General features: G+C 45.1%; 1 long non-coding RNA gene across 3 annotated transcripts; it reads right to left on the bottom strand.

The window, feature by feature from the left end:
• Nucleotides 1-9151: 9151 nt before the first annotated feature.
• On the bottom strand, nt 9152-16171 carry LOC120840559. Of its 3 annotated transcripts, none has more exons than XR_006077297.1 (6): nt 16087-16171; nt 14204-14390; nt 13467-13616; nt 13314-13385; nt 10467-10594; nt 9152-9191 (listed from the first exon to the last, which is right to left on the bottom strand). It is a non-coding gene; the product is annotated as an uncharacterized LOC120840559 (long non-coding RNA). The 3 variants fall into 3 exon arrangements; XR_005798253.2 differs by lacking the exon at nt 16087-16171 and adding an exon at nt 15256-15575; XR_005715568.1 differs by lacking the exon at nt 16087-16171 and having other exon boundaries at nt 14204-14634.
• Between the last annotated feature and the right edge of the window lie 3776 nt (nt 16172-19947).

Below are 19947 nucleotides of genomic sequence, written 5' to 3'. Positions count from 1 at the left end.
AGATCCCCAGCTGAAATTCCCATTAGATGCAATTGGAATTTTAACTAGTTTTAACCAGAATCGATTGGTTTTAGTGGGTTCTAATCGGAAGCAATGGGTCTCACCAATTGGAATAATCTTTCCAGTTGGAACCTGAATGGGTTCCAAATGGCTCTCATTGGTTTCCATTGGCAGGGATCAATTGGTTGTCTGAAAACCCAACTGGTACCAATTGCAAATTCCAGTTGGAATCTAATGGGAATTCTCAACTGGGATGTCGTATGCAAATTAACCTTCAGCATCAGCATCTTCGTTGCCAAGCATATTTTGTCCCTTCATCAGGGAAAGCAACCTTTCACTGGTGCGATAGTTTCGTTTAACTGTGTCTTTCATCTATTCTGGGTTCGGGACAGCCAAAGCGAAAAAAAAGCCGTCCTACAAGCGCACTGGCAGGACAGTGGGACCTTGGCTGGAAAAGCGTTATCTGCCCCCGCCTAAATGGAGACGTCTGGTCACTTTATTGAAGGCTAAACACAAAACAGCGCAAAACAATGAGGACTAGCTCCACAGGACAGGAAGAGAAAAAACACCACAGGACGAGCACTGCACTGTGCAGTGCTCGTCCTGTGGTGATTGTTTCCTTCCTCAGAGCTTTGTTTTGTGCTGTTTTACCTATATAACCTTTACCCAATCATAAACCTGAAATTTTTTTAATCTACTGTGGTTGCCCTTGCAATTGCTTGCAGCTCCTGTACCATCTGCTCAGCCTGCCTGTGAGTTGCCGGTGATGAGGTGCGCTGGTGACTCAGATATTTATGCAATAAATCATGCCGTTGCCCAAACAAATCTTCATTAACACTTCAATTGTGTCTAACAAAGACCATAGATCCTTGATTACTACGCTCGACGACATGCTGCTAACCACTCACACCTCCAGCCACTTGGTGTATAACAACCTGAAATTCTTTTCCTTCCACTGAACCAGCAAAGCATACGTGAATTTCATTCCAGGCTGTTGGCCATTCTCAATGTGTCAGTGCTTTTAGCTTGGTTTTCTGGTTATTTGGCATTGACTACGAGATCCAGACATAGTGGTCCCGGACATTATGGTCCCAGACAATATGGTCCCGGACAAAATGATCCCGGACAATATGGTCCCGGACAAAATGGTCCCAAGTGCTAGGCTGGACAAAATGGTCCCATGTCATTTTCGCGGCAATTTTCTTTTTTTTCTTGCTTTTTTGCTTTATTTTTGCTAGACATTTGTGACATGAGCCGTTGGTCATTTTGAAGTTAATTTTTTTATTGCTTGGTCTTCACAGGTTTATGTTATTAAATGTGATTCGCAAAATACTTGTATATCGAGCCGTTCGTCGATCTAGAGTTTATATTTTTCACCCATAATTTTCGCCATTTGTTCTACTTTTCGTGTGTTCAACTTGAATTTCAACCAGTCTACCGAGAATTGCAACAGCAACTTCAAACAATCTGCACACAGTACGTACAAGGGAGCCGTATCATGAATGACCCTCCGAAGGGCGTGGGCCAAGTGCCGTTTCAAGATCGTAGACCTTTTGGTTGCATTGGGTTTTTATGGCGTAAGGGCTGCTGAGGCTAAACAGCATCAGAGAAGGGTACACCTTTTGTGGGAACGTAATAAAATGTGTCATGTGTTCAAAAGCATGTTTATTATTTTCCATTCTTATTTTCTAACATTGCATCGAAACATGGGGTATCTGCACGATAAATTGCCTTTATTCCCCCTATGACGAATCAACATGTCACGAATGGACCGTATTTCATATCTATCACTCACCTTAAAAGTAATCGCTGCAGATATCAGCGACATTTTAGACAGTGCGTCAGAAGTGTCGGAAATTTTACTTGGGACCATTTTGTCCAGGTTTGAGCTCGGAATCATTTTGTTCGGGATCATATTGTCCGGGATGATACTGTCCGGGAACATTTTGCCCGGGACCATTTTGTCTGAGACCATATTGTCCGGGACCATATTGTCCTACACCCATTGAGTACACTCTGCCATATATGCTATTTTCACCAATTCCTGGCACAGGCTTTCATGGCGATGATTCTGCAGTATACGGAGCGCACCAGAGTCAGCGACCCAGACCGTGGATCCATTGGTATCACAACACATGATCCCTGCATTAAACAACATCATGTCACCAACACACTGATCTCACCAGTTATTGTGCACATGCTTGGTGACGCCATAACTGCTCACAGGGGACAGACGGCCGTGCACAAGACAGGTGGTGTCGTTTCATGTGCTGCACGCACAGGCCCTCAGCGGGGTTATCGCGCGTGCAGGAAACAGCAGTTCCCAGAATGAATAGCGGCAGCAGCAGCGTAACAAAACTCTTGAATAGGTAAAAAATATCCTCTCTGGGGCCTCCAACATTTGTACTCCAAACTGCGTCGGAAACGTGCGAAAGAGTGGAATTTTATGTGGTCATTTCTGCCAGCTTCTGGAACATAATAAGAGTCTGTTGCAGGTCAAGAATAGCAAGAGAAGTCTCTGTCCCTCTCTCCCGACATTAGCGGAGCGAACACTGGAGAGGAGCAAACCACCTATCATGACAAGTAGAGGTGGTTTCCTCTTCTCCACTCTCATGCTATTCTTAACCTGCAAAAGACTATAGCGCCCTTGTCAACGCTTGCAACATGAGCAGAATTGTGGGAGGGTTGGGCTCATCATTGTCCGCAGGAAAGGCAGTCTGCTCAAAATGTCTGCGTTCAGATTCTTCAACGCACAGCTACAGGCAACACTGAATTGGATCAGTAACCTGCTGGCACCAGTCATCATCATAGATCGTCTTGATCAGTTCGAGGCAAGGATGCCGAAAACCTCGTCCACGGAGTTTTCGTGCAGCGTGGACTCTGACGTACACTGCTGCAAGAGTCCGCAAAGAAAAAAAGGTCCAAGGCGCATAGAAAGAAGGTTCCTGCTCAAGCTGAGTCAGCCGCTGACACTGCAGTCGCTGACCAACGTGACTGTCAGCTTGGTTTCTCAGCTGGGCACGGACATCATCGCCTGGTTTCACAAGATGGATTTCTGGTTCCAGACGTTTAAAGTTGCACCAGGTGAGGCCATCCCATTGATTGTATCCAAGCTACCATCTAAGGACTCCATGTGGATTAGGTACCGCCTCAAGACAGCCAAGCTAACAACGTAGGAGCAAATGAAGAAAGCTTTCCGTCGTCGTTACAACCTGGACAACGAAGCTGGGGTGAAACAAAAGATGTTCAGCAAGAGTCAGCACTCGGGAGAGTCCTGCACCGACTTCGCCTTCCGTAAACTGGAGCTCATCCACCAGTGCAACTACCCAGAGACGAAAGCGGAGAAATGCAAGGTTATCCTGGTCACACTCTTCCACAATGCACGAAAGCATGCTTCGACAGGCGCTTCGCTTCGTTGAATGACGAATGAGTTGCTGGACTCTTTCCTTTGCTTGGATCAGGTTGTCTTCAGCCAACCAAAGACACCGGTTTTGGCTCTCGCTGCAGAGCCAGTGCAAGCTGCGCAGGAACAAAGAAAGTGCGCTCCTTCCTGCTCTTGAAGCAAAGCCGGTCACCGCCTCATCGGAACGCTGACGACAGCAATCGTCACCAGCACCCTTCTGCAACACAGAAGCAAGAGAAACAGCATGTGTCGCTTCAGCATGCGTCAAAAACTTTGCGAGACTTCCGGTGTTCTTCGTCCCAATACCCTGAAGTTCGTCCGCTCTGTCTCATTTGCAAGAGGAGCGGCCACTTTGGGGGGGGGGGGGGGGGGGGGGGGAGGGGGGGGGGGGGGGTCACGCGTTGCTGGCAAGAGCTGACCCCAGAATTTCTGGAATGGCAACGGCACCTTGAGTCTGTTGCATTGTTGACGGAGGAAAGTGAAAACCTGATGCCCCTGCCGCCTGGAAGGTGACATCAGTAGTTTGTTACATCACCTCCGGTGCTGCAGTGGGCATCAAGACAATTAAGCTTAGTAATGCGGACACTGAGCCAATTTTGCGTTGATGAAGCCTTCTTTTGCCAGGGGACTTCTGTCTCAGAACCTTGGAAAGTTGTCAACCCTCAGCACCAACGTCGGTGTCACATTCAACAGCGGTACGCAGCTCGGAAGTTGACCTCCAGACAAATCAAGCTTGATCAAGAAAAGCAAGAAAGCGACTTTGACAGTGGTGCATGTATGTTCTTTTCGAGAAGGAGTAGCTCGTGTTGTAGGAGACCTCACTCATTAGAGTCAAGGCAACACTACGATTTACTGGCCTTCGCCAAATTGTGAGCCGGCTCTCTCCCGCGAACTGCGAGTTTGAATTCGTGGACGGTACTGGCACGTGGAGAAACTGAAGCCGGTCGTCAAATTTGTGCAGCCTCTACCTGGTGACTGAACTTTTGTAATGTATAGCATGCAAACTTTATACGGTTTCTCCTCATTTATCACGTTGTATGTATATCATTATTTAATCATGTGTATATTGCTCAACGCAGTATTTGTTTAGTGTTTGTCGCGTGGGAGCGTGATATCAGGTTGACACTTAAAAACCTTGGCATGCGAGGAGCTGCAAAAGAGACATCGCTCTGAAGCGGCTCGTGCGAGCGCTCATGATTGAAATAAAAGAAGTAGTTTTGGCATGGCAGCTGATGACGTTGACGTGTCTTTCCTGAGCACGGTGCCCATTTACCTTGATGACCGATCCAGATCGTCAAAATAACATTACCCAGGTAAATTTCGATGATGGGTTTTCCTGCTAGGACTGTCTCCTTGTAGCGCTGAAAAATTGCCGCAGCAGCCGAAATTTTCAAGAACATCCTTTCCACTCTGTGTAGTCCTTTGATGGTGTTTATGGTGAGCATATCTGCTGTCTCCACTGTCACACACAGCTAGTGGAATGCCTTGTGGCTGGGGCCTCTGCTGTGGTCTGCATGGGGGTGGGTCGGGGCAAAGCGATATTTCTTATCTTCCCCTCTGGGTTATGATTATTCGTTGTTTCCATACGTGTATATGTGTTATCTTGTACTTACGACTACTGTTTGTTTATGTTTACACCTACTCTGCGGCGGGCTAGCAGGTGAACATGCGTAAGGGTACTAACCTTTCTGTCTAGCCTTGCAAGCCGCTGGGTGGGCAAACTTTCTCGTGCAAATAAAAATTATTATTATTGTTATTAGTAAGGTCCGGTGTTGAAAAAATAGTGCCTCCAAGCACGCTCGCCACAAAATCTGTTACAGCCCGCATCGGATTTACCGCCAGTTTTTCAACCGCGTTGAGTGTTGCGTGTGCCTTAGCTTTGGAGCATCCGGAGTTCTGCCTCCACTGCGGTACACATTGCAAACGGAACAGGGCTAGCCTTCAAGAAGCGCAGTGCTGCATCTTCTTTCAGATCCAGGTTCACCGAGGGTTCTTTGTGCCTGCTCATCCCTGGGTCAAGAACTTCCTTATGTGTCAGCAACACGTCATCTAGGGTCTTGCCCTGGTCAAGGTGGAAAGCTACTGTGTCTACCACAAACTCCATTGGTCTCCCTTCGACTTTGAGTAAGACCAGATAAATCTTGACCAGTACATTATTCAGTGAAGAAAGGGAGAAAACACAGGCAAGCTGGTGAATGACAAACATAGTAAACCCGAGACTTAGGAAAATAAAAAAAAAATGAAATGAACATTGAAGTATGGGACACAGGTTGAAGTTTATTCAACAAACACCGCCTTATATACACGCCCATACCTCCTTCACAATCCACCTTTTGGCGAATATGTGCTGCCACCTAGATACGCGACTGGGTTCGAGAATAAATGGCTAGAAAACTACGCGTGCGCAAGGCCTCTCTAACCCGTTCGACACGTAAAACGTGAGCCACATCCTGTTCGCCCATTGAGCTGCTGTGACCCAGACACGGTTCCCCCAAACTTGCCTTTGTCCCCATCGTGGGTTATCTTCTCCCCCAAAGTCGACACAAAGACACCATCTTCCCTCTCTGCTCGGCCAGCAGGAAAAGAAAGAAGGTACTAGAACCATTTACTCTCAATCCGATGTTTCTACAAAAGGTTCATTGCTAGGCCAGAAGAAAAAGAAAGAAGGTACTAGAACCATTTACTCTCAAACCAATGTTTCTACAAAAGATCCTACTACTAGGCGTAACATAACTTCCAACCATATTCAGCACACGATACAACAAAAAAGAAAATGAAACTCAGACACAAAAGAACAGGCCAAAAAAAAAGGACCTCAAACCGCAAAGGCTGCGTAAGCACAAGATGGTATAGCCTCGACTGCCTTCACAGTGCTTGCAGTGAATGAGCACTCGTGCAACCGCCATGGTGTGATCCAAAGCAATTAGCTCGCACTTGCAGAATCTGGCTAACAACAGTCCATGCTAAGGGGAGATGAAGTATAGAAAACTGCAACTCTAGGCAGAAAAAGAAAAGAACCTGCCAGTAACATTAAACATTAGAATATAGGAACAGGGATTGGGGGGGGGGGGGGGGGCAAGGAATTTGAATTATGTGGGGGATGGAAATTATAGCACCCCTGCCCACCTGTTCCGACGCGACTTCGCACATAACCCGAGCCTATTTAAAGATCTATATCACATTCCCACCCGATCTGATCGGCATTCCTAATCAGTTTTATTTTCATATGTTCAGTGACAATGCAAGCCAGTTTTAGATACTCTACTTTTATAATATTACTTTTCCGTACTTCTCACTGCAACATTTTCATGGCGAGCATACTGTCCCCCAGATCACGAGAGCCCCGCACAAGTAGCGAGACTCAGTTTGGGCATCTAAGACGTAGTACGTAGCTGTTGTGCGTCTCGTACGCACTGCAAAATCTGCGTAAAACGATCCAAACTTCTTTCAGCAAGCGCTGTGACCCAAGGGGGTATCGGAGGTCGAGTGTGTTAGCGCACCGCAGCTCGTACGGCGAAAGGTCCCGCTGCCAGGGATCCCCACCCCTACCCGTTTCGATCTGTTGTGAGGCACAGACCCCAGGCTAGCAGTCGTACTGTAGTGGCTAACTTTTCTCATCTACAGCCTGAAACGGTGTCGCCAGAACCTAGACAGGCCGATCGCACGCTATTTAAAATAATGAACGTCTTATTTTCTTCCGCTGTGCCCAAAATGACGACAGTAAATGCGACTGAAAGACCAGCGGACAGGCTACCACTCTTGCCTTCGAATCACTCGGGAGTTGGGCGACCTGCATTTGCACCATGATCGAAGAACCAGAAAGAAGCGATGTCAAATCACATCGACACAGAATCACTCCCGCGCGCGTTCCGCCGCTCATGCAAACAACAACAAACAATCATATCAGGGTGTTATGCTGCAGAAAGTTATTTCCGCCAGTTTTAGCGAAATGCGGAGCTCAACCTGGCTCAACCCCTGCTCAACCGACGTTATTCAAGGTATTGAATTTGGCGTAAGGGCCCAAGTAGCACAAAATGTCGCTACAACGTTACTGGAATGTTGTCAGGTAACGTTGCCGAACGCTGCTAACGACCGCGGATTCTACACTCCAGTAACGTTACACCACAATGTTACAGTAACGTAACTGCATACGTTACCTGGACATTACCCAAATAATGTTACTGGAACGTTGTTAGATAACGTTGCCAAACGTTGCTAATGGCCACCAGTTCTACCTTCCAGTAACGTCACATCAAAATGTTGCAGTAACATAGCTCTCTATGTTACCTGGATGCTAGATCAGTGATGTTACTTGGACGTCGTCGCTAACGTTGCTAGTTGTTGTTAATGGCCACGAATTCTACCATCCAGTAATGTTACACCAAAATGTTGCACTGACATTACGGCTTACTTAAGAGTGAAGGAATAAAAATGTGAAGAACATACACAAACGACCACTCTTTCATTTCGCAACAACGTTTATTTTTTGAGGAGCAAAGAGTCGCATACAGGTCGAGATCAACTAGATACCGAAGGCGGAGTGTTACTGACTCATCCCTTATCTCCCTAAAGTTCCTTTGATCAAGCCTTCCTTTTGCAGTTAATCTTGACCTGTGCGCGAGTCTTTGCTTCCAAAAAATGAGCGTTGTAACTAAATGAAAGAGCGGTCATCTGTTTTTCCTCAGTGCTTTTATTCTGTTCACTTTCAGTAAACATTTTTACAATATGCTGGCACTGGCCAGATATTACTGCATGTGTTACTTGGACATTACTGAACAATGTTATCCGAAAATACATTGACAAGCGCTGCCAGGAAACTGCATTTATGGTTGTCATGAAGTCATTTTTTGAGCTGGTGCCTGATATGAGTAAATGGATGTGCATTACAGGCCATTAATGAATCAGCATTTTGAAATCCTAGAAGCAGGACTCCAGAAGAAAACAAGAAGTTATTGGAATAAATTTATTTCAAAAACGAAACCAACATTACAAGTACCAGAGAATTCTTCTGTTTCTTACAAGCTATTAGATCTACAAAATTGTAAAGAACACACTAAATTACAAGGCTGATCTGCATAAAAATAAAAATGTAAAATATTAAAACTCCCAGCAACATAAAGCAAGTAGCTTAAAATAAAATTCTAAATATATCTCAAATTACACCCGATCTTGGGCTAGGACATATAAATAAATAACGGAGGCAATAAACCAAAAATGACTAGAAAAAGAACATAAATTTTAAATCTTCTAAAAATACCACACTAATGTGTACATAAATTAAATAAAAGAAACCACTAGCTGGGGCTAAAATGTATGCATGAATAGAAATTAAAGGTAACATATGCATATTACAAATTGACACAAAAAATTCAAACTACAGGGACTCTACTCATGGGATGGCTGTAAAAAAAAGAGAAAGAAATCATTAGAAAAAAAAAAGCATTTTAAATGATTTAGGTAGCATGAATTTTTTTTTTTCAATTCTATGCATTTAGCACGGTTAACCAATTCCATGCTTCCAACTGGGATCAAAGTAACCAACTACTAACATTTAAAACTAACAGAAAAATCAAGGCAGAAACATGCTGAAAAACAGCGCAAAATGCACGGATAAGAAAACACACAGGACAAGGCACTGTGTGTTCTTTTTCCTTTGTCTGGTTTTCGCACCGTTTTTCAACATGAATTCTTAGCCCAGCCCAACTGTCCATCCTTGTAATCAGAAACATGCTTGCCTTCTCCCCTTGTGGCAGCCCCTCAGTCACTCCTGAGAAGAGGCACACTGCTCCTGCAAAAAAATAACACAAAAAAGTTGGTTGCATTCAGAAAATGGGTGCCTATTTCAGGGCAGAGAGTGTCATCAAGATAAAAAAAGAAATGCCTACATCTGTCCTAGCAGTTTCACCACAGTTTCTTTGCATGCACAAGCCATTCTTTTCATCCAGTTTAGACTTTTACCGCAAAGTGTGACCTACCCACAGAAGACAGTGGATACGAGACTTATTCTTTTCTGGCAAGGTAGGCGGCTGTTCTCGGCCACTCACTTTTTCCCACTTCAACCTTCTATTTATTCATGCGTGAAAGGCACTTTCTTAAGAGGGAAACAGCTATTTTCCGCAGCGCCTTTTTTATTTTGTATTTGTAGATTTAACTTTGTTTTCATTTTATCCTAAGAGAATAGCTTTCTTTTTAAGAACATAGATGTTCTTAAAAAAGACGTGCCTGACCTCTTCGTCAATTTTTTGTAACCGACAGAACCGTGGACCTGTCGGATCTTTGACATGCAGTATATTACTGTATGTCGAATATCCGGCAGGTCCACGGTTCTGTCGGTTATAATAAATTAACAAAGAGAGGAGACACGTCTTTTCTTTTCCCCGTATCATGGGCCACGGAGACAGATCACTGCCTCAAGGACGGCTTCGTCTTGAAGCAGAATAGGTCTCTTCAAGGACGAAGATATATATACGCTTCTGAATGGACGTGCATTCATCACTGCACCTGATGATCACAGCTTTTAAAAGTGTCGTTAGTGTTACCGTGTCTTATTGGCCTCATTAACGGAAGTCATCATTTACTAAAAAAAAAAAAGAATAGAAGGTGACAAAAAAAGGTTCCTTCCTTTTATATATATATATGTTTATAAGTTACAATAAATATTAAAACACTGCTATCCTCCCGGCACTAAAAAGAAAAATATTTCTACTGCTCAAATAGGCTACGTTCAATGAAACAACTTCGATGAAATGGCGTTCAATGAAACAGCGTTCGATAAAACTGCGTTCAATGAAACAGCTTCGATGAAACAATGTTCAATGAAACGGCGTTTGATGAACTGTCCGGACCCAAAGGCAATGTCAATGAGCCTCATATTTTCTACAATGTCAAGCTCATTGCAGACAATGTCATAACATGGTGTTCTTTCATTGGCTAAATAAATTTCTTAATACTTAAAAATGTCTTTATGTAAAGTAGACTAATGCCTTTGTTTGAAATCTGGGCTTGTTTTAGGATGCAAAAGTATTTTTTGGGAGTTTAAGCAAAATTAGAAATATCATATTACCATTTTCTTGATCCTAGCTGGTGCATGCCTGACCGATTCAGCAGCAGCCAATTTGGCGTCGGCTTCCTGCACGATGATGGCTGGCTCATTGTTTTCTGCCTTCTGTTTAAAGCAGGTGCGCACAGCTCCTGTTTCAAAAGTATATAATTACAACACAACGTCAGCTACCACAGTGAAATATCGACAATTTCATGCCCTACTTCAGCATAACTTGGCAGACATCGGTAACTATGAAATCAGCCAGGGTGTCTAGCAAATTCCTCCTTTTAAGTTCCCCAGCTTTTCCAGGTTTTAAATTCCCTGTCCATTACAGAAGTTTGGAGATGTGGTACGAACTGCTACTAAACACCTCATAAGTGAACACCACTCACAATTTAAAACAATTTATTGAAATCGGTCTTTATGTTGCTCAAGAAGTCAAAGACTTACAAAGTTTCGGGCAATGTTATTTAGCACAGCCACGTCAATGCACGACTCTCCTGGCTTCGTCGCACACCACCGCATTACTCGCCCTGGCCATTTTCCCTGATTTGGCTAACCTTTTGATTATCTCCCTGACAATTCCCTGACTTTTCCAGATGATCCGAAATTTCCTGACAATTCCAGCTTTTCCAAGGTGCTAGACACCCTGTCAATGAGCCAGATAGCTCGGGAGCGAGGCATGGGACAAAACTCCACTGTAGTGAGCTTATGTGGGCTGCTGTCACATGCTTCACCAGGACACAGTTTCCTTTCATCTAAAAGAGCCAAATCCAGAAAACTGAAACCAAGCAAATTTTTGTATGAATTCAAACTACATTCGTTGGCCCATCGATCTCAAATGCTACTACAGTGAAATCGGTCAGAGTACGCTATAAAAACCACAGCAGAGGTGGCCGCGGCACATGGCTCAAAGCTATACTGATAAGTAAACATACCAATTTATCTGTTTTGCTTCATGTGGATTTCGCCTTTTTAGAAAAAAAAAAGCTCCTCACTTGTGTGCCCTGTTTAGCTATAGCCATTTGTTGTTAAAAGGCAACTCTGCTTAATTCCAAAACTTTTGGAATTATAAGACTTCAAATAAAAATAAAAAATAAATTTAAAAAGAAATATAAAAATAACTATTTTATTTCATGCATTGGTGAAATATTTCGTATGCAATTTTGCTTTAAACATAGCCCAAATAAAACCCGAAACATCGGCTTCTACAGGCAACGATGGCAGAGACGGAGGAGACATGACCAATCCCATGGTACAAATGATGATGTGCTACCCCTGCGAGGACGACGCAAACAGACGGGCCTGAGTGTTGTCTGCTCCGTGTCGGACGACATCTGCACCACTGCAACCTACGCTAAAGCCAAGTTTTCTCAAAGGAATAAATATCTCAGGAACATTAGTATGCAGCGAGGTCTACTAAATAGTACATAAATAAGCCATTGAGTATGTGAACATTGTGCAAACAATGCCATTATTATTTAACAGAGGTGAACCATGAGAAACGTGCACATCCAGGTCTGTGCCAATCATGTGGACACCGCTGAACCAACTTTTGGAGAAGACATTGCTCAAGTCAAGGACTGACTGTGCATGGAAAAAACAAAGAAAACGTAACAATGCACCTGACATAGTAAATTGATGTTCGGTGCACTGAAGCCGTAGTAGCAACTGCGCTGTCGTTTGCGCCTACATTGTCAGCTAGGGTTAGCAGTTTGCTGATCCATTTCATAAAGATTTAAATGGAGATAATATTGGACATGTGGTTTTCCTAGATGATACTGAAGAAGCCTTTGTTTTCTCTCACTAACAAAAATGAGACAGAGTCTGCAAAATGGCGGGCCCTTGCGCGCTGCCATCTTCCAGCTCGGGTGCACCCCATATAATCTGATTATGAAGGCTTGCTAAAGCGTCACTAAGCTAATTGACAGATTGGTACCCTGAGAGCACGTTTCCCTACCCATGGTGGCTAGACTACTTTTGGAAACATGACTGCTTGCAAACGTGTATAGGTGATTGTGTCATTCAGCTATATGGTAATGTACCTTACACCAAAGAGTGCTCGGTGGTGTAAAACAAAGTGTACCACCTTTCTTCAAGAAGTGGTCAATCCTAACGCTGCCCAAACCATTCCACATATAAAGCAGAGGACAGGTTCATAAAAAGTGCTAGGGTTAGAGTGCACAAACAGCAAGCATTCTAATGTATCCTTTGACCAGAAAGCATAGATAAATAAACAAAATGAATTAAATTGTAAAATAAAAATGACTAGTACAGCAGAATTATGCAAACATGAGGTTGCAGCAATACAAAGCAAACATATGCACCGTCAAATTAAAAATATCCACTTCACCATCCCTTAGGCTATAACTGTCCTTGTGCGAGGAAGCATACCACAACTAGCAGCTTTGTAAATTAAAAATGACTAGATAAAAAAAATGAAAGCCGTTTACAACTCCCTGTAACGCTAAATTAGAGTGCAGCTCTAGAGGAGGAGGGAAGGGTCCCGAGGAAAGGGTATACCCCTCTTCCCTGCCACACCTCCCTCTGAGCGGCGTCGCCGTAACCGTGAGGTCACGTGACCCTCCTGACGGGGGTCACGTGACCCCGCAAGGACAATTTGGCATGGTGCCGAAACGTCACCCTGCCGAAACGTCGCCGCGGTTACGGCGACACCACTCAAGCCGGAAACGGGCGCCTAAGAGCTGCGCTCTAAAAGAAACACCAAAACAGCAGGTGCTCAATAAACAATATGGATACCATTCATTATCACAATTGCGGCTAACCAAGCTGAGGCTAATCACATAAAATAAAAAATCTAAATGCTGGAAAGCGTTAAGAAATTGCAGCAACAAAAAGCAAACATACACGTGTGCGTTTTTGCTTGGGCTCTGGTGCACGTTCTGGAAGTTGAGGGGCTGGCTGAGTGTTACGTCGTTCCTGCAGAAGAGGCAAGCTTGATGAAAAAGGAGGGCAAATGAATCCCGAATACAAAGGTGTTGCAGAAATTTAGGTGCATACATCTTGGTCATAGAAGTCCTCATCCTCAAATGAAGAAAGAGTATACTGCAGTCTCTTCCTTTTTCTCTTCTCCCGCTCTTCATTATTCAATGTTAGGTTGGACGTCGCTTCCGAATTTTTTTTCTTTGTACTTTGCATCTTCATATGTCACTGAAACAAGAAAGCCGAGCACACCAGTTAAATGTTTAACCACCACAAGCTTGTTTTCACCCTAAACTTTTGTTCATTAAATCAAATATGCTCGCTTTATGGTTAGACAGCTTTAAGGTCAAAGCCTGCCAACTTTTTCGGGCTCATGTATATAATCTATGAGGATTGGGCCAGCTCAGGTTTATATTAAAGAAAACAAAAATTCTGTCGGGCTCGTGCTGGGCTCAAGCTTGTGTCTAAAATTCTGTCGGGTCCGGGCCCGGCCCGAGCCGTGTCTCTTCAAGGCGAAGTCTGGCCGGGCCCGGAAATTAAATATTCTATTAGGCTCGGGCCAAACCCGGGCCGTGCCTCTACCGGGCCGGGTCTAGAAATTCTGGCTCGTGCAGTGCTCTAGCACACTCTACATTGGGTGAGCAGAGTCCGCGCTCCGCTCTAAGCAGAATTTATTGCCTATTTCTCTGCCCCAAGGTTCTCAACTCTTTGCTCAGGGCACTCAATGGCATTTCCGGCTCATTTTCCATGACTGGGCTTGATTTTTGACAATATCCCTGATTTTTCCCGGTTGCTAGACACCCTGCTATACTTACAACATGATGCCATCACCTGACAGGAGAATGTGGCCCAGTCAGTCGAGGGCTCTTCACGCTCTCTAATTGCCATCATCAACCGATTTAATTTGTAGGGTGGCCATGCCGTGCAGCCATTGCACACCCAACAGGTAGGGACAACTGCGACATCATTTTCCGCCAAAAAATGGACAAGAGAGTACATTTCCTGAAATCAACAAATAAAGCCGTTATTACCTTAAAGACCAGTCATAAGTCACTAAAAATACAGTTTTCGAATTAAGCACAACCAATGTACAATAGTTGCAAACATAGATCACACTTGCAAGTGAAGTAGATAAAAAACAGCATAGCCCTGGTTATCGAAAAAATAGTCACAGTGCAGGCGAGCTGGTGTAAGTTGAACATGATTGTAAACCTGAGACTGGGGCAGAAAAGAGAACACAGCAGAAGGTAGAAAAAGGGGAGGCAACGTCTCAAACTCAGCTGCAAAGTTTATTTCGTACACGCCTTATATACCACAACTCCAACGCCGACTGGCGGTGGTTATGCTAGAATGTGACCCTTTGTGTGAGTGTTTCGCAGGAGAGGTCAAGGGAGATAAGAGAAGGTTTACCCAAATTTCATTGTCCCCTTGTCATATATTTTTTTTTTTGTAGAGACAGCGTTGGAGTTGTGGTATATAAGGCGTGTACGAAATAAACTTTGCAGCTGAGTTTGAGACATTGCCTCCTCTTTTCCTACCTTCTGCTGTGTTCTCCTTTCTGCCCCAGTCTCAGGTTTACAATCATGTCCCTGGTTATATTGCAAGCAGACGCACTTCCACCTGATGTCCTGCACACTCCCCACTGAGTACTGCATGGAGAGCCCTGTAGCTCTAAAAATTCCTAGCTCTGATGATGGCAGCTTTGAAGTATAAAGGTTGCCGAGATTTCGGAAAAACTGTCCGCAGATGCTACGGTTCCCATCTGACTCAATGAAGTTCCTAACAACAGCAATGTTGCCATACTTCAGTTGAACACAGTTGTCGGACGCCTTCAGAGAGAAATGTGCTCCGTCTAAAACAAGCTCACTGCACTGGGTTTTCTTGAAGCTTGGCGGCTCAGGTTGTTGCTTGAGCAGAGCACACTTCTGTTGCACAGAACTTGACACGGTGGTGGGATTCACTTCTGAGTGCCTCTTGATAACCTGCTGCAGTGCCAAGGAAGGACCCCTCACCAACTTCTTGAGCTTCCCTAGGAAGTTCTCAAAGGGAAAGACCGAGAAGGTGTTGACAGGGCCGAACCGTCGAACGTCTTGTCAGGTGGATCAGGGAGTGCATGTTGTAGACATAAACCCCCTCATACAAGGTACCAGCTTCAGAAACAAACTCTCAAGAGAGATTCTGCAAGATCACAGTGTGTCAAAGATAATTTGGGGCTGGCTAGGATGGTCATAACACAGCTCAGCTTTATGAACTGTCCATAAAAGCGCTTTTCCAAATGGTTTCTAAGGACCACTGGCCCGGGGGAACTGATAAGGAGATAAAGGAAAGGGGGTTTTGAAGGCCGGGGATTTTGAAGAGGGGGAGGTAACACGGGGAATTCGCAGCGGGGATTTTGACACAGGTGTTCTGAGATTAGGTTATTTCGTGCACCACTCGTATCACTCCACTCAGATTCACACTCGGTATTCAAACTCTCCGGAAAAACTTGCATGTGCTGCCACGGCCTGTTGTCCAGGTGAGAGAGGGTATGCTTCCTCAGTGTCCACCGACTCCTCACTGCTCGTACCGCAACTTTCAAGTTCCTTGCGAACACTTTCGGCTACTCTACGTCTTTTTTGGCGATCGGATAGCTCTGATAGCGAACGCTTCGCCCGCTCCATTGTTCAGCACAAGTAGTAACAACGAAAATGAAACATACCTTGGTTTACGTTTCCTCCACGCCGAGAGATCGGCAGAGCGGTCCGATGAAACAGACCTTGACGGTCCGTTGACATACGGTCACGTGGTCAACCTGGCTTCGACCTTGCTTGGCTTGAGCTACTTGCACTCTTGGCGTCTTGGCTTGTCAACAGTGTGCGTAAACGAGTAAACGACTAAACATAAAGTTTCAAGTAGGAATAAACTGTGTAAATTTATATGACAGTACTAAAATAAGTTTTTTTTAAGAGTTATACAACATTACATCGATTGGAGAAATTGGAAATTGGTATAAGCCGTACAGCCATAACCGTAATGCCGTACTAGTGTGCAATCATGGCGGACGATGGCGACCTTGCAACGTCTTGCAGTGATCAGTGGATGACCTCGACCGTAATATCGGTAACGATAGTGAACTGTTAACATCGAAACGGTAGTACCGTAGCTATGCGACTGTGCTGTGCCATTGTGATGTGTCCAGATAACAAATGTAGGCAAAGAGTGGTCCACGCAGAGCGAGCTTCGAAGCCTCAAGCTCAAATATGTTCTCGTGTCGACGGCTCTTTGGCGAGAAGTGAACGGGGGCTAACAATGTGTGTGCGATTATACTCGTTTCATTATAATTAGGGTCCATATTAGATGAGCGAATTACGTTTCAGCAAACAGCGGCATTTGAGCGAATCGACGTTTTAGCGAATAACGGGGGCGCGCGTTAACCCATCCGCCGCGCGGCGAGTCTGCGGCGGCTCATTACAAAAATGTGAACCCACTTGGCCCACCCGAAAACGCCGCTTCGCAGCGTCCGAATTTTCGCTAAAGTGTCATTCGGTGAAACGTGGACATTCGCTAACACGTCACTCGATAAAGTGAGTGCCTCCCCCCTTGGGGCCCTTCATTTTGAGTGGTCGGCGGAGTGCATCCTTGTATCCGTGGCCCTTGATGCTAGATCTCCTTTCTACCTGCCCCTCCCCCCCCCCCCCCTCTCACTCACTTTTCTTTAATCTCACCCCATTCCCGTCCCATCTCTCCTATGTTGCCCTTTCTAACCTTTCACTCCTCATTTCCTCGCATGATTTAATGTTTGTGCCCCCCCCCCCCCCTTCCCCACCTTCATAGGATTATATGTTCGTTGCCTTTGACCTTTGATCTCGACTTCGGACCCTTGACTGCTCCGCCTCGCCATCTCCCCTTCTATCTCCTCGGTCTCCTTATTCCTCCCTCCCCTCTTCCTCTACTCTCTTGTCCACCTTCCTCTTCCCGCTACCCATCCTACTCATCTTTCCTCCCCTCTTCCCCCTTCTCTCTCGTTGGAGTGATTCTATGTTCACGGCCTTTGACCTTTTCTTTTTGGTGGCAGCTGCATATGGCTCTTCATTTTGAGTGGTCAGGGAGGTGTGATCTTGTGTCCATGCAACCGAGGCCTATGACCTGCGATGTTTTACGTCTTACCTGGCCCCACCCCGTCCCATCTCCTCATTCCCCTCCACTCCTTCTCCCCCATTGGTCTCATATTCCCTCTGTGTGCTCTTCCTCCCCTCTTTCCTCTCTCCTCCGTCTGATCTTGCTCCTCCCTGCCCCACTTCTCTTCATCTTTCTCTTCATGCTCCCTCAGCCTCTCATCCTCATTCCCCTTTTCCTTTTGTCTCCTCTCTTCCTTGTGTGAGCGTGTGTTTTTGGCCTTCGACCTTCATACTTGACCTCTTTCTTCCTGCCTCTATTCTCCTTCCCATCTCATCGCTCACCTTCCCCCTCAACCGTCTCCCTTTTCCCCTCCTCTCTCTATGAGACAATGGCTACCGCCAGTCGTCTCACTTGCAGTGTGCTGCAATGAGCCGCCACTTTTTGAGTTTTCCGAATAGAGTGCTGAGCTGTAAATTGGACTGAAATATGAGCTTCTGCATGTAACTATTTCAAATTTTCAACCAGGGTGTATCTTATACTGCACGCTCCAAGATTTCTCTAAATCTCTATGGCAAGCACTGGCGCAGACAACCGAGACAGGGCGAGAGTAAGAACCACCCAGTCGCTCGATTTGACCTGAGTCCGTCGTGAAATTAGTCCTCGCTTCTATTTTAAATAGTAGAAATCATTTTGCAGCAAGCTCTGGTCGGATAGAGCAGTCGGTCGACCCCAAGAGCTCTCTGCGACCTGGCCGTAGGGTAATCATGTTCGTATTTTTCACAGAAACAGAGCTACGCTTCGAAAATAACGCAATAGAGCACACAACTAAAATACACTTTTGGTGATAATTTCAGCTAGCTACGTGTTCCAAATTAATTTACAGGCTACGACTCTCATGCCATCCTATACATGTTCGGGAGGTCTTTGGGTCGTCGCGTCACCAGCGTGAGTTTTCCACCTTTGATAACACAATAACACCCCATGACTTCACCCTCTTGTTATCTTTAGCATGCATTCCAAAAGCTGGACATTCGAATGACCTTAACCTAAAAGCTATGATGAGGGTGCATGCTAGCTCGTGACTGTTGAGCAGACTCGCCAACCCTTTAAGGGGCAGGAAGGAAGCAAGGAAATGCCATACACACAAATGAATTCAATTTTATCATAAACCTTTTGGACAGATATTTTTTTAATTTTCTGCAATCTTTCCAGGGTACATTTTGAACATTTGTTTCAAACACGCCCATCACAAGCATTAGAGCGGTCTTTCTGTTTGTAAAAAAATAAAAATGTTTGAACAAGAGAATCAACATTGAACTATTCTAAGTTTGGTATCTTTGTGTATCCTTGACCAGCCTCTGTGTGATGTGGTGATGCGTCACATTTCGTCACATTAGGCCAACATCGCTGCATAACATTGCCCGTATGTCAGGATGGAAATGTTACCAAGAGGTTATTTCTAAACGTTGCTCCAATGTTGCTTCTCTAACATTCCTGGAACGTTTGCCTATGTGATGTAACGTTACATGACGTTCAGCGACAGTCAAACAATGTTACAGGAGAACGTTTCTGTTACGTTAGTTTTCAAACATTGCTATAACATACCCAAATGTGCCCCAACGTTACATTACATTTGTGACATTCCAGTCACGTTATGGCAACATATGGTGCTACTAGGGGGTAGTGTGTTTGGGGTATGCGAAAAAGACTACGGTATTGACTATGGCGTACGCCGAAATGACTACGGTATTGATTTTGGCGTACGCCATAACCACTACCGTAGTCGAAGCGGAGGGGTAGTGAGATCGGCGTCCTACACCGGCGCGCTGGCGGCGCGGACACGCAGTGCCATGGTGCCAGGTCAGAGCGGAGAGAGCGCGCTCGGGCCGTCGACGCAAATGCGCCGCAGACGAAGTATGGGAGCGGAATAACGACATGCATGCTTTCGCATTCACAATTCATGACAAGTGCTTAAGTCTGTGCGGTCTGCAAGACACAGGAAGCACTAATACGCACGTATGAGCAACACACCACGTTCTAAGTGGCTTTTGATTGGGCCTCGCAGTCGCAACCCGTAGCTTTGGTCGTGGTTTATCCTAGGGCGAGATGAAGTATGCGATTTTTTTACTGCTATAGTCCGTTGCAACTCAAGAAGGTAGGGTGAGGGAAAGGAAGGCCGGGGAGGAGTAATAAGCAGACGGAGCGCTAGAGAAGAGAGGGGAAAACGCCTCCTCTTTTTAGCGTTCCGTCTGCTTGCTCCTCCCTGGCCTTCCTTTCCCTCGCCCTATACCTTTTTAAGCTGCAACAAAATATAGCAATTAAAAAAAAAGTAATATAAAAAACAAACAAAAAACATTTCTGTAGTTGAAGCATGGGCGAGCTGGCACCCATACTTGAGAATTAAAACAGCATAATGGACGGCATATTGGACAAAACCCCGAGACTGGGGGAAAAAAAGGAC

The sequence above is a fragment of the Ixodes scapularis genome, unplaced genomic scaffold (genome assembly GCF_016920785.2).
Source record: "Ixodes scapularis isolate PalLabHiFi unplaced genomic scaffold, ASM1692078v2 ptg002061l_1___fragment_2___debris__unscaffolded, whole genome shotgun sequence".
Lineage (NCBI taxonomy): Eukaryota > Metazoa > Arthropoda > Arachnida > Ixodida > Ixodidae > Ixodes > Ixodes scapularis.
Note: the sequence above shows the minus strand (reverse complement) of the source record. Positions and strands in the feature narration are given on the sequence as shown.